The 15,149-nt window shown below is 46.0% G+C and overlaps 2 protein-coding genes across 3 annotated transcripts in view; one reads left to right on the top strand and one right to left on the bottom strand.

The window, feature by feature from the left end:
- The window catches only part of HHAT (hedgehog acyltransferase), a 404,480-nt gene extending 394,722 nt beyond the window's left edge, over positions 1-9,758 (top strand). The window contains exon 21 of the transcript XR_013529748.1: positions 6,889-9,758. The gene's annotated coding sequence lies outside the window, so the exon portion shown is untranslated. The remainder of the gene's footprint in view (positions 1-6,888) is intronic.
- The window catches only part of KCNH1 (potassium voltage-gated channel subfamily H member 1), a 440,309-nt gene that overhangs the window by 30,543 nt on the left and 394,617 nt on the right, over positions 1-15,149 (bottom strand). The window lies entirely within an intron of this gene.

The following is a 15,149-nucleotide window of genomic DNA, read 5'->3' as shown; positions in this document are numbered from 1 at the left end:
CTAATAACAGTGCCTACCTGCTTTATACAGTAATTGTACTCATGTAAATGCCATGGGTGTAAATGTCTGACACACAACTAGTACTCATTTAATAAATGTTGATTATTAACATGTATTTGCTGTGTCATGTTTTTCTTCAGTGATAATGTTACAAAAGACAAGATTAAATGCTGCCTTTCTAACTCAGATCTCTGAGGACAGAGACTATGTCTCACATTTCTGTTTCTTCCGGAGCCCTGCAGAGGGCAGGACCCAAAGCATCTGCTCATGAAACACCTAATCTCTGAGGGACAGTATCCATTTTTACGTAAAATCTGTAATCTCAGGCTTGTGCTGAGTTTCTAATTATACTGTGAATTGGCCCAGCCCCAAAGCAGGAAGGCACAGCTGGAATCCAGGCGCCAGGCAAGGGGGATGTCAGTATTCAAAGATGGTGCTCCATGTTAAAGTGAGGGTGCATCCCATAGGCCAAGCACTCTATGAGCAACAAGACACCTCTCCAGGACTGTCACCAGTGCCCAGCCGTTAGTGTAAGGAAACAATGCCAGGGCAAGGAGAGGTGCCCTGGGCCAGAGCAGACATCACAATTCAATCTCTCTGGGTCAAGGGTGGAGAAAGCTTCTGGTCCCACCTGAGAACATGTGTCAAAGGCGGTGGCCCTTCCTGCCTCCCTCCCTTTTAAAGGAAGGGAGGGAGCTGAGGAGCAGCACAGTGTCCTGCTGTCTCAATAGCAGGAGGGTCCTTGACTTCCTGGCCATTTCAGTGTTTAGGTTATCAACCTCATTTCTAATAACAATCTCCACGCCTAGAAGATTAGAGGTCTATCACAGCCTTTCCTTCAATTCACTCCCATTTCTCCTCCTTTGTTTCCTCTGATAACAAAGGCAGAAGAGCCCCAGGATGATGCTAAAACCAGAAGGGACCTGGCCCAGTCATCTGTCTTGAGGCTGGTGATTTTCTAAACTGTTACATGCGACAGCCATTACTTCTGCCATTATTAACAATATGAAAATTGACACTTGTTCCTACTTTATGGTTGACAGAAAGCCAGCACACACGTGATCTCATTTGGGATCACATATGTGGGGGCAAGTGTCCTTATTTTGTATAAATGAGGAGACAGAGGCTGAGAGAGACAAGGTCTCTGGCTCTCCCAAACCTAAATGCTATTCTCACTTTGAAGGTTTAGAGTTAAAAGTCCATATATGCCTCAGTAGCCAAGTCTGTATTTAATCATCTAACAGTGAACTTTATAAACCTACACATAATTTTGTTTATTATTTAAACACAGTTCCACTGGGTCACCCCTTCTCAGACATGGAGAACAACTGGTCAATACCATTCCTGCCTACACATACTTTGCAGAGCCAGGGACAGCAAATGATTCATCTAGAAACCTCATTGCCAAACTGCAAGCCCAAGCTCTCCTTCCCTTCTCTAGGGTTTGTGGGGTTGAAGGTCGGGAGGGTAGGATGGAGGTGGGGGGTCTTTGGTCTGAATTTTCCGAGGCAGGAAATGGGGAGAAGAAGGTAGGGAGGTAGGGCAGCCCCTGCTCAGGAGACAAAAATTGATCTCACCTTCATTAACAACTTTGAAGAAAGACACATTTCATTCTCCCTCCCCTCTACCACCTCTGCCAGGCTGAGGGTGGAGAAAAGAGCAGAGGGCACCCACAGAGAAGTACCTGAAATAGGCAAGACCAGCCACCTTCTCCAGAGGAAAGGAATTGTCAGCTCAAGCCCCTGATGAGAAAACCCTTTCTTCTAAGTCTTCAGACCTGAACTCTCCTGCAGTCCGCAGGCCTGCAGACTCTCGTTTGTCCACTTGCTCAAGCCCCTGAGGAGCTGACAAAGCTGGCAGAGAAGAACTTCAGGCCTTGTAAGTCTCTCCTCCCTTCTGTAACACATGGAGGTCAGACAGAGAAAACGAACTTCCAGAGAGGTGTAATTTTGGGCTAACCAAGCAGCATCCAACCAAGCAACAGTGACAGAGTCTTAGGGCTGGATGTCCTGGGAGCTGGGGAACAGTGTTCTGGTCCCATTGAAGCCAGAGGGTCGACCCTGGCCCAGAGGTAGAACCCATTTGGTATAAGTTTCCATAGCCAAAAGAGAGAAAAGGCTAAAACCACTCTAAACCTAGCATCATTGCTTTGAATATATAGTGAAAGGAAAGAGCTCAGTTGATGGATCTCAGGGCTTTCAACTCTGAGGCCTCCTCACCTCTTTGGTCTTCCCTCCTCCTGTGGGATCAGCACCTTCCCCATGCTCTGTAGCTCTAAGTCAGGGTCTCCCCTGTGATCAGCCATCTCTTTTTCTTTACCTCCCCCCATCCCCAGTTACACTGTGTGTCTCCCCAGTATCTGGGCATCTCAATCCCAATCCCATTCTGCTTCTGTACCAGGCCAGTCCTAAAGAGTGTTCCTCCAACTGTAATCATAATTAGCAGCAGCACTGAATGCTGAGAGCCAGGTGATACTTGCACATTGTATTTTGCTTTACCCTTACAATGATGTAGGTGTCATCACTGGCCCAGATGAAGGAATAGAGACTTGGAGTGGTGAAATGGGAGCGACAAGATTCCAACCCACAGTCAGGTTCCAGATCCTGTCCTTTTGCCCCTTAGTTCTAATGCTCATTGTCACTAGTTTCATTCATTCTGAAATTTCTACTCTTCCACAAAGCCGTCTATAGTAAACAGAAGGAGGAGGAAGTTCCCATTCCAGATTCACTCAGCCTTTGCTGCCATCAGCTCCATGGAATTCAGACACCAGCTCTTGCAGGGGCAGACCGTGCCTGGGTGGGGAGCATTCCACGGAGGGCTTGCTCTGCCCCTTCTCAGTCCCCAGTCATATGTGCAGGGGATGCAAACAACCTTTAATAGTTGCCAGAGCAAAATGCAGTGTGGAAAGTAAAATCTAACACAAAATAAGCAAAGCGTTTGAGAGTCAAATAAAACTGACCTTTGCTTTCGCCACTGTTTGGGATTATGTGAGCCATGGCTGGTGACTCAGAACCTGCTTGATGGATACCGAATGATTTAACTAGAGCCACAAACTGTCAGGGCTGGAAAGGACTGCACATATCACTTTAACTCCTCTGTGTTACCGATGAGGAAACTGAGTCCCAGAGAACAGCAATGACATCTTTCAGGCCTCCTGGCCAGGAACATACTGGGAGCCAATTCTGAGTCTCAGACCATGCCTCTTACTAAGTAAAGAGAAGGCAATAAAAACAGTTACTAGCAATTTGTGCTAAGAATAGTGCTAATTCTCATCACATCACCCCAGGTGGATGCTGTTATTTTCATCTTGCAGATGAGAAAACAAAGGCTCAAGGATATATCATAAGTGAAAGAACTCCAGTGCTGGGAAGGGCCCTGATTGGCATTTCCTGCTTTCTCTCTATCATCTCGTATTTGCCTGACATGTACTGAACCCAAGTTATATCCAGCATCACACCAAAGCCTGGGTGCAGAAGAGAAAGCATAGTCCCTACTGTCTGGGAATCCACAGTCCAGGAAGTAAGCGGATATTTGTATGTGAGGTGTGCATGTGTGAATGCAGGCATGTGTGTGTATATGTGTAGGGATTGGCATAAGAAGACACCGAGGTCAGGTTTTCATAAATATTGTTCCTTCACCAATGTCTGAGAGGAATCTGGTAGGCATGGGTAAGTGTATCCATGTCCAGGATGGGTGGGAGCAGGTGCCAGGTAATCAGTGGATTGGTGGGTCCCCCCACCCTGGGAATGCAACCTAACCAACCCCAGCTCTGTAATAAGGTACCTGTCTCCATCTCCCCCAGCATGGAGAAGCACCCAGTCTTTTCCCCTGCCAAGCACACAGAGAGTCTGCCTGTAATGAGGCAGGCGGGCATTTACCCTGGCTTGGCCCAGAGTCTCCCCCCAGAGAGAGCTATTTACATCAAGTACTGTTCAAGGACAGGGACAGCACAAGCAATTACTGGTAGTAAAAACCCAAGCCAGGCTCTGCTGTACTCCCCCAATGCTGTTTTTTATATGGTTAATAAAGTGGCTGCCTGATTCGTGCCCTTGGCAGGCACAGCTTAGGTGTAAGTGTTCAGCCAGGAAGCCGGCTGGCCGCACAGATGGAAAATGAAACATCTTCACCATGTTGCTGGTTTAATGCTCCAGCCCAGTGGCAGGCTGTGGGCTCCAGATGTGGCCTGTCTGCAGGAGCATTTTCTGATCCCTCAGCACTAACAAAGACAAAACTCCTATAGCCAGGCCATTCCCTCCCCTTAGGAACCTATAAAAGGGCCATCAATGTGTCCTGGGGACAGAACAAATAGAAGGAGGCCTTCCCTGCCCTCCCTCCCTCCCAATTCATCTGAGACTGAATCTATTCAGGCAGATGCAATTTTCACAGAACAGCAAATGAGGTCTTTTTTGTCTACCACTCACTCTTAAGTGTGCTCTAGCTATGATACTGGTCTGTGATTCAGGCACATGGCAAGGCTGGACACAATGATGCAAACACAGGTACAATAGCATGTTGTGTGGATACCAAACACAGCTCATCGTATGGAGCATCTTGTGTGTTTGCAACAGCCCTGCACTGTCTCATTCTCCAGACAAAGAAGGAATCCACTGCCTTATTCTCCAGACAAAGAAATGGTGCTCACCATTCACCCTTTCTGGAGCCCATTCATGCTGCCTTTACCTTGGACTGCTCTTTCCTTCCCCTACTCCCACCGTTGGTGCAAATACTTCCTCTATTGCAAAGGACTGAGGAATCCACTTCTTCCATGAAGCCTTCCTTGATCCTCCCAGCCCAAAGTGCACAACCCTTTTCTGAACATAGTGTGATCTCTATTCCCCTCTGATAATTGAGAACAGGCTTCTGCTTTAAATTCATCTTTGATGTAAATATACTATGTAATGAAATAGTAAACATCATTAGATCTTATATTTACATAGAGTCCATAAACAGATTTCATAGTCACAGTCTTCACAAACTGACCCTTTAAACTTGCCAATCACTTGAATTATATTCAGTTCCTTTACAACTGCAGGGTTATTGGACTGACCCACCAAACAGTAAAGATACTCTTACTCATTCTTGTATCCACTCACCCATTCAGGCACAAGTACTGAGCCAGCAGTCTGAAGTAACTAATAATTTTAACTGGATTGGGTTAGTTTCTGGGAGGATTTCCTGCTAGGACAGTAAGTGTTCAATGGGTCTTGTTGTAACATTCAGATTCCCAATTCCAAAATGGAAAGTCTCTGTTGTGTTACTTTAAAAGCCCCAGTTCCTCCAACCAGCACAATTCCATTTCCCTGGAAAGGGAATAGGACAGAGAGGACAAGGGTGGAGGAGGCATTTGGATTTGAGGCTCAAGACCAGGGAATCCTTAATCCAAAATAACAGATGTCCTTATAAAAAGGGAAAATTTGGGGCTAGGTGTGGTGGCTCACACCTGTAATCCCAGCAGTTTGGGAGGCTGAGGCAGGTGGATTACTTGAGGCCAGTAGTTCCAGACCAGTCTGACCAACATGGTGAAACCCCATCTGTACTAAAAAAATTAGCTGGGCAAGGTGGCAGATGCCTGTGGTCTCAGCTACTCAGGAGGCTGAGGTACGGGAATTGCTTAAACCCACGAGGCAGAGGTTGCAGTGAGCAGAGATCATGCTACTGCATTCCAGCATGGGCAATAGTTAGAAAAGGTCATGGGCGGGAGAGGTTTTGACATGGAGACACAGAAATGCATACGGGGATGTGATGATGAAGGCAGAGATTGGGGTGATGCTGCAGAAGCCGAGGAGTGCTGGATGGCCAGCAAACCAGCAGGAGATGGGAGAGAGGCACAGAACAGATTCTTCCTCACAGCCTTCAGAGGGAAGCAACCCTACAGAACCTTGGTCTTGGACTTCTAGCCTCCAGAACTGTGAGATAATACATTTCTATTACTTCAGCTGCTCAACTGGTGGTACTTTTTTACAGCAGCCCTAGCAAACTAACACAGACTTAAGACAGACAATGGGGACATCGTGAAGCTAAGTTAACTAAGAGTCAGACCCATAATTCTACTAGTCTAAAAACCATATGTAGTTACATGCAGAGAAGCAGAAATGGGTGGGTGGATGGACAAATAGATAGAAGGAAAGAAAGAAAGAGAAAGGAAGAAAGAAATGATAGCTCTGACTGCTGTGCAGGCACCGTGTGTGGGTCCCCCCAGCCCAGGAGCCCTCCCACACAGTGCTGGGGAGGCGCGATTCTTCTGTATGGTTGAGTCTTGGGGAAAACATCCCACAAGCAGACAACATGATGTACATTGCACAATCACTATGCTAATTAGTCCTCATGAGCAACCTGTGATGTAGATACAGTCATGTGTCGCTTAACAACAGGGGTACATTCTGATAAATGGGTCACAAGGCAATTTTGTCATTGTGTGAACATCTTATACTTACACACACCTCGATGGGATGGCCTACTACTAGTTACAGGGTATAGCCCATTGCTCCTAGGCTACAAACCTATACAGCGTGCTACTGTACTGAATACCATAGGTAATTGCATTTGTCTGTCTAAACATAGAAAAGGTACAGTAGAAACACAATAGAAAAGATAAAAAGATAGCACACCTGTATAGGGCACTTAGCAAGAATGGAGCTTGCAGGACTGAAGTCAGTGGTAAGTGACTGTGAAGGCCTAGGATTTACTGTACACTACTATGGACTGTGAACACTGTACTCATAGGCTACGCTAAAGTTATATATATACAAATTAAGTGAGCTACAATGTTACAATGGCTATGATGTCACTAGGTGACAGAAGTTTTTCAGCTCCTTTATAATCTTATGGAACCACTACCATTGATCACACTAGGCAGTGCCTGACTGTCTTCTTATCCCTATTTTACAGAATGAAGAGATGAAGCTCGGAGAGATTAACTCACTTGCCTAGTGCCACGTGGCTGAAGGTGGCATGGCGGGCACAGAAGTCATCCTTCGGTCTGCTTGCCCTCAAACACTGGCTCCTTTTACCACACCTGCTGCTCCGTACACCCCTGCCTGCACAGACTCCATGCTCAAATGGTGAATTCCATCGTCCCAACCTTGTGACCCGCATCAATTTCGAAGGTGACATGTTTTGTCTTCATTCCATCTAATCCAGGCCAGCCCACTGTGCTCTACAGCATACAGAGGACAATTAAGGATCATCACAAGGCCCATGCCCTTTGCCCCATGATCCCCACCAGCTTCCCTGCAAAATGCTGGCTCTCAGAGCATGCCCTCACGCTGTTCACCTGGCCTCTTCTGGCTTCTGCTCTTCTGCAGAGGTCTGTTTCAGTCCACCACTCTAGCCCCAAAATCTCCCTTTATTTTGGCTGCTACAGATCTTGGCCCATGAAATTCACCCTTCGTGTATTACTAGCCAAGTCAGTGTCTCCCTAGACAGCCCCAGCCCCATGGGGGACGGAGAGGAAGCCAGACACTATTGCTAATATAAATGCCATCATACCTGGCCTGCCAGAAATTTTGTGGGAAATCACACTGGGGACCACAACCTGGGGCTCTGCAAAGATGTGTGTAAATCTTAAAGTCCTGGGGAGCTCAGGAGGCTATTATTCTCTTCAGGGGCCTGAGCTGGTTCTCCTTCGCCTCTCTAAATTATACTCTCATTACCAGGCATTGGCCCATCAGGGGAAGGTTAGCCTTAGCCCAGGACATAAAATCTGGTTCATTTCTCACCAGGACCTTTTCATGCTCCTTAGAGATGTCAGCCTCTCTAGAGCCTCTGAGATGTCTTACATGCTGTTCCTTTGGCCTGAGTTGCCTTTCCTCCTCCTCCTTGCCTAGCCAGCTCTTATTTCCTTCAAGTCCTCACTCAGATGTCATCTCCCTGGGACTCACCCCCTCACCCTGGTTCAGGTGTCCCTCTCTTCTACCTCTTTATCATACAATGATAAAATAGTATCCCTCAAGCGCTATGGTCATTAACTTTCTGAAGTCCTTGGCAGCTTGAGATTCCACTGTGGGCAGGGATTTTGCCTGCCTTGCTCACGCTCTATCCCCGGGGTCTGCACACAGTGGGGGCAGGATGAACAGCTGGTGAAGGAGTGTATGATGAAGGCACAGTGGGGAACGTGTGGCTCTCAGAGGCCGGTTAGTTCTAGAGGAAGCCCCTGGACCCCAGGCCTAGACGGTTTCCCTCATCTAGGCAGCCACTGTCCCACCTATGTTGTTATCCACAGTGGCAGAAGGACAGCTGCTCAGGGCCACACTGGCAACCAAGTGGAACCACAACCCCCAGTGCCCATTCCTGACAGTGAACCAGGAGTGTACTCTCTGAGTATAACACTCAGCCATTAGTACCGTGAAGTCCAGCAAAGAACACAGATGAGACGAAGTGGCCAAAAAAAACCCTACATTCAAAATAGTAACCGTAAGTCTCCAGAATCCATAAAAGGAACATGGTAATGCTGCACCAACCATGAGTGATATTTGCCTTTCCCTAAAACAACTCAAATAAAAATAATACTCCTATGAACTAAACATAAAACAAGGCAAGGGTCCTTCAGCCATGTGTGAAATGTTTACACTGAATCAACACCTCCTTGGGGGCTGTTTTCTGACAATTCCTGGCACTTGAGATAAAAACTCTGCCTGGTTTAGGGCTGGGAAGGAGAGTGGGAATAGAGCCCATGACACTGCCTGGAGTCTCAGCAGAAGGAAGAGGCTGGAGAAAGAAAAATGCCTTCAGGCTGTTTCCTAAGTCTTTCTGGACCAGAGTCTGTTCTTTCCAGCATGAAAAGCAAAACTTTTAATTTTTCCTTCTGCTGGTCTGACTGTCCATTCCTCCAAAAACAATGCTGTAGAAAGCAGAAAGTGACGGCAGAACTGGCTGCTGGTGTCACAGCTGGTTTGGCGCATATCTATCTATTCAGGAGTTTCACCTTTGCTTACTTGAAACATTCACTCCTAATGCCTGTGGCCCTTGCATTCCCATTGTAAGTTCATTAAAAGGGTTCTGAGAGCGCATACGCACATTAACAGGAATCTGTACCTGCCTACAAGTCTTAGAATTTTAGCCTATCAGTCCAAGTCCAGTGCCATGGCCTTGAAGAAGTTATGAACAGCTGCCTTTCCCCACCCCCAGTCCCCCAATCCCAGCAGTGGAGCCACCTGCATTCCCTTGGCCTGGCTCCCCGATACTCTGCAGATGACTCCTGCCCATCCTCCTCACCCCACCTTCTCCATCAGGAGGGGTGCTATTGTGCAGCCAATATTCCTTTAACTGGGGTTTGCTCCTGTGTTTGTCAATTTATTTTACTCACCTTGAAAAAGTTTTTTCTCCACTTTGGTTTGAAAAAACAACAAATTCAAAGATCCTCACTGAAGATGCATAAAACACAAGATAAAAGATAATAAGGACAGAAGGAATATGAAGGTAGGAAATGAGATACAGCCAAGTACCAACCACGAGATTGACAGATGCCACCAATTTAGCTCTGAGTCTTGTAAAGGCCAAAGCAAAATGGCAATATGATCAGACACAGATTGGGAGTACCCAGCCCTTAATTCCCAAAGAAATCAAGCATCCAAATCATGCTCTCAGCACTGAAGATGCAGTTCTGCTCTGGCTTGGGGAATGTGGTCTGTTCTCTCCTTTCTTCCATAAATACTAAATGGGTATCTTCTAATTGCCAGGACTGGGGTAGGCTCTGGGGATAAAATAGATATCAAGATGTGATCTTTCCTTGCTCTCTATAAAGAAATAGATTGCCTTCCTATTTGTTCTTGGCATTGGGTGGTGAGTTTTTGTACAGAGGTGTCGGGGGTTAAAGAAGGGATGGGGGGAAGAATGGCCCATCTGTCTTAGATTTTTTTCTTTCCTCAACCTGCAATTCATGATTTTTCACTTTCGGCCCCAAAAAGTCCTTACACTCACAGCCCAATTCAAATGCCACCTCCTCCTGGAAGCCGTTCCATATAAATTCCCAGGCTGAATTATATCTGCTCATGTTGTATTAAAGACAACGTATTTTCATAGAGTGGGAAATTCAGAGGTCAAATACACAAAAGTTAATTTCATTGAAGACTGAGGCGTCTCTGAGTGGAGCTAATGAGAATTTAGCACCAACAAACCAGACCTGTGTCCTGGGAGCCTAGGGCTCACATGTTTTCCTGTCACGCAGGCAGGAGGCTTCTCATGATTGTCCTAAACGAAAGGGTATGAATATCAACATGTCTTCCCAACCCACGGGGTTAATCTGCTGCCTGCATTGCTCCCATTGTGAGATGTGTGTGAAGAGGAGGTCTTCTCCTGTCTAGAGTGTATGGAGGGAGGCAGCTAGGGTCACAGAAAGAGCTCTGGGCTGTAGACTTGCACATGGACTATAATCAGCTTCTCTGTTTAATGGCTGTGTGTGCCTAGGATCACCTCACCTCTCCAAACCTCAGTCTCTCCAGCTCTCAGTAAGGAGAGTAAAGTATAGTTCACAGAATTTTACAAAACATCAATGTTCCAAGGTAGATTAAAAGGGTTTATAATGATACTTGGTTTGGGATAGGTGCTCATGAAATATTTTCTTGGCCGGGAGCAGTGGCTCATGCCTGTAAGACCAGCACTTTGGGAGGCCGAGACAGGTGGATCACGAGGTCAAGAGATCGAGACCATCCTGGTCAACATGGTGAAACCCCGTCTCTACTAAAAATACAAAAAATTAGCTGGGCACAGTGGCGCGTGCCTGTAATCCCAGCTACTCAGGAGGCTGAGGCAGGAGAATTGCCTGAACCCGGGAGGCGGAGGTTGCGGTGAGATGAGATCGCGCCATTGCACTCCAGCCTGGGTAACAAGAGCGAAACTCCATCTCAAAAAAAAAAAAAGAAATATTTTCTTTCTTCCTGTTTTTTTTTTTTTTCCTTTACCTGAGATTGGGTCCTCTGCTGCTTATCATCGTGCAACTTTAGGCAAGTTGTTAACCTAAAATTCGGCATCCCTGTCAATGAATGGGTTGTGGAGGACTGAACACAATGATGCATACAATGAGCCTGTGACATCCACACAAGGGGTTGGAATATACATGTGCAGCATAATCATAAATTACAGTTTAAATTCATCCATCCACTCGCTAATTCTTCCAAACAGGTGGCCCGTGGCTTTTGTGTGCCAGGCATTGTGCCATTGCTAGAGACATAAAGAGGATCATGACACCATCCTTGCCTTGCAGTCTATATCATTTTTGCCTTTCTGTTTTGTGTGCTCCACACACTGCATGTACTTTGTCTCTCTAAGGGTGTCTTCCCTGGAGGACACAACCAAGAAGGTAAGAAATGTGTCTTGTTGATTTGATTTATGCAGCGCCTCTGTGTGGCTGATGTATAACCTCATTTCCCTCTGGCCATCACTCGGATGGTGCTCTGGATGTTTAGGGATGTGCACTATCTCCGCCCAAAGGGACCAATCCATGGCGATGTCTGTCCAGAACAGACTATCCATCAGAGACCTGTGTTGGTCCTGGCTGGTGCAGAGGGCATGCAGCCAGGCCTGCAGAGAAAGCTTCAGATAGAGTCCACAGGAAGAATCTGCCTCAACAGGGGACCTGACAGCAGCAAAGACCCATGACAACTCAGTGAAAGTTCTGGGAATAGAAACCCCAGCTGTCTTCCATCAGGGGAAAGGATAGACTTCCACCCACTCTGACAGGCCTCAGGGCTGGCTCTGAAAGAACCGACTTGTTGCCTATACCAGATGACTCATGCCCAGGCACTTGAGTGAGCCTCCTGTCACTTCCTGCAAGAGGGTAGGGAGGGACAAGGAGCCCAGTTCTCTTTGCCCTGAGCCTTGATAGTCAGACTTAAATAACACACAATATAAATCTTAACGGGGCTAAGCAAAGTGACTCACACATGTAATCCCAGCACTTTGGGAGGCCAAGGCTGGAGAGTTGCTTGAGGCCATGAGTACTAGACCAGCCCGCCAATATAGCAAGAGCCTGTTTCTACTTAAAAAAAAAAAAAAAAAAGGGATAAGTTTGGCTTGGTTCAACGTTGCATTAATAATCTCTTTCATTAAAAACATCCCCAGGATTTTGCACCATAATCACTAGGTCATAATTTTTCCATCAAGAGCTAATTGTTACAGATAGTCATGAGTTGCTATGATTTTTCAGGGCTAAGAAAGTGGGGCTAGAGGTTCTAGCCCAATATTAGCAACAATAATCATCAAAACACACGCACACGTGACCCTCTGTGGGGCCTGAAGGGGAAACGCTCTCTGAGTCATGTAGCTGAACCAACACAACCTCTCGGAGTGACCGGGATAGGAGGCGACCTTGGTGGAAGGCTTCCTGCCTCAGCAAGGGCTCTGAGACCAGGGCAACAGGACAAGTCTCAGACAAAAGAACGAAGGCTTCAGGAGAAGCTCCAGACGCCCTGACACCCTGGCCTCAGGGCTCCAAAGGAAAGCAGATCCTGGGACAATGGAAACAGCAGTCCCTCAGAGAAGGGAACTAGGAAATTTATGTATCACATTCCCTTCTAAACACTACCCTGCTCTTGCCGCCTTGCCTGCTCAGTTGTATTCCATTTGCAATGCTTGGGTGGGTCTTGCTTTAAGAAAGCATGTTACATAGGCCGGGCACGGTGGCTCACACCTATAATCTCAGCACTTTGGGAGGCTGAGGAGGATGGATGGCAAGGTCAGAAAATCGAAACCATCCTGGCCAACATGGTGAAACTCTGTCTCTACTAAAAAAAAAAAAAAAAAAAAATTAGTCCGGCGTGGTAGCATGTGCCTGTAATTCCAGCTACTCGGGAGGCTAAGGCAGGAGAATCACTTGAACCTGGGAGGCAGAGGTTGTGATGTGTCAAGGTCGCACCATTGCACTCCAGTGTGGGTGACAGAGGGAGACTCTGTCTCAAAAAAAAAAAAAAGCATGTTACACAACAATCTAGACTTTTCTGAAACACATCAACAACTGTATGCTATTATTAAAGGTTTACTTTGAAGAATGATTTACTACAGGGTTCTTCAAATAGTGAAGTCTTCCTTACAGGCTTTTAAACTGGAATTGAGTTATGACCTTTAACTTGCATGAAACTTTAATTTCCAGCCCACATGTCCACTACATTCACTGAGGCTCCTGTGGTCATCTTCAGTTGTTTGCATGCTCTATTGAGTGTGATGACCAAATTGTCTCTGATTACATGCCCTGTCTCTCCAGTCGGGCTTCCTGAGGAAGCCTGTTCTCTCTGTTCCAATGATGGAGACCATTAGGCTCTGCAAAGAGTGGGTGCTGGCTATACACTTACAGATAATCACGAGTTACTATGAGTTTTGGGAGCTAGAGGTTCTAGGCCAATGTTAGCAACCATAATCATCAAAACCTACCCACGCGTGACCCTCTGTGGGGCCTGGAAGAGGGCCTACAGCACTAAGTTGACGATCAACTTAGAGCAACTAAAAGAATGAGATTGTATCTTCTGTTTGAGTTATATTTTCTATTTGACTACGTACTGATTAATTTCTAAAATGACAGCTTTACAAGCAGCCCTTCTTTGCCTCCCAGGAAGCCTCTGGGGTCAGGCGAGATACCATGAGAAGAAAAAGCTGCCCTCATTTGCCCAACTTGTCTTTCCCTGAGGGGTTTTGAAGAGCTGGGCCCTCAGCTAGAGCCTGGGACAACAGACAGGAGATCCCATTTCTGGCCTGGGGACCAAATGCATATAACTGACTGCAGTTATCCCTGTGTTCAAATGTTGGGGCTATGATGGGATTCATCAGCCAAACCTGAACGGATCGGGATATGAATGCACTTTAGTCCCCAGACTGCACCTCAGCATAGCCCCTGCTGCTCCCCAACTCTTAGAGATTCAGCTTTTGACCATTGAGACAGGTCCTGCTCTAAGGCAGAGGCTGACCAGTGCTCTCCCTCCCTTTTTCCCTGGGCCTCTTCTCACTCTTGAGCAGACTGTCTGACTGAAAGGAGCCCTGGCCCCAGGTTCATAGACCCAAAGGGCTACGAACACTCCTTCCACAGTTCATCAGAGAACCCAGTTGCTGGTGTGGTGAAATAACATTTTGAAATATCCCCTTTTGGTATTTCCTGTTACCTCTTGACATTTCCTTGATTCTACAAACCGTATCTGAGACAGTGGATTTACTCAGGAACAGAAGAGTCCCTTGAGGAGTGCAGTCCAAGAGAAATCTAACACAAGCACAAATGTAAGCCATATATGTGAATTTTCTAGTACCTTCATTTTAAAAGTCAAAAGAAATAGGTAAAATTGGCCGAGCACAGTGGCTCATACCTATAATCCCAGCACTATGGGAGGACGAGGCGGGAAAATCACTTGAGATCAGGGGTTCGAGACCAGCCTGGCCAACATAGCGAAACCCCGTCTCTACCAAAAATACAAAAATTAGCCAGGCGTGGTGGTGCACACCTTTAATCCCAGCTACTGGGGAGGCTGAGACCTGGGAATTGCTTGAACCTAGGCGGCAGAGGTTGCAGTGAGCTGAGATTGCACTACTGCACTCCAGCCTGGCTGACAGAGTGAGACTCCATTTCAAACAAACAAAAAACAGTAGTTAAAATTAATTTAAATGTTTTATTTAACATAATATGTCCAGAATATAATATTTAAATATATAATCAACATAAAAATTATATATAAAAATACTGTCTTCGATAAATATAAATTTTGTGTGTATATATATATATAAAATGCCAAGTCTTCTATCAATGTAAATATATGTATGTGTATATATATAATGTGTGTGTATATATATATATAAAATGCCAAGTCTTCTATAAATGTAAATATATGTATGTGTGTATATATAATTTGTGTGTATATAAATATAAATATGTGTGTGTGTGTGTATATATATAAATACTAAGTCTTCAAAATCCCGTGTCTATTTTACACTGGTAGCACATCTCAGTTCTGACTAGCTACATCTCAAGTTCTCAACAGGCAAATGTGGCCAATGGCTACCACATCAGACAGTGTAGCCCCAGAGCCAATGACGTGTCAAGAGCCATGGGATCAGGAACCAGAAAAGACTCAAGAGTCTGCAGGGATCAGTGGTATCCCAATGGAAACAAAAAACGTTTTCAGATTTCCAGTGTGGGAGATGACAATTCCTAGGATTAGTCTCCAACCAAAGCCCAC

The sequence above is a fragment of the Callithrix jacchus genome, chromosome 19 (assembly GCF_049354715.1).
Source record: "Callithrix jacchus isolate 240 chromosome 19, calJac240_pri, whole genome shotgun sequence".
In the NCBI taxonomy this organism is placed as follows: domain Eukaryota; kingdom Metazoa; phylum Chordata; class Mammalia; order Primates; family Cebidae; genus Callithrix; species Callithrix jacchus.
The sequence above is the reverse complement of the archived record's forward strand: the minus strand, read 5'-3'. Positions and strand labels throughout refer to the sequence as shown.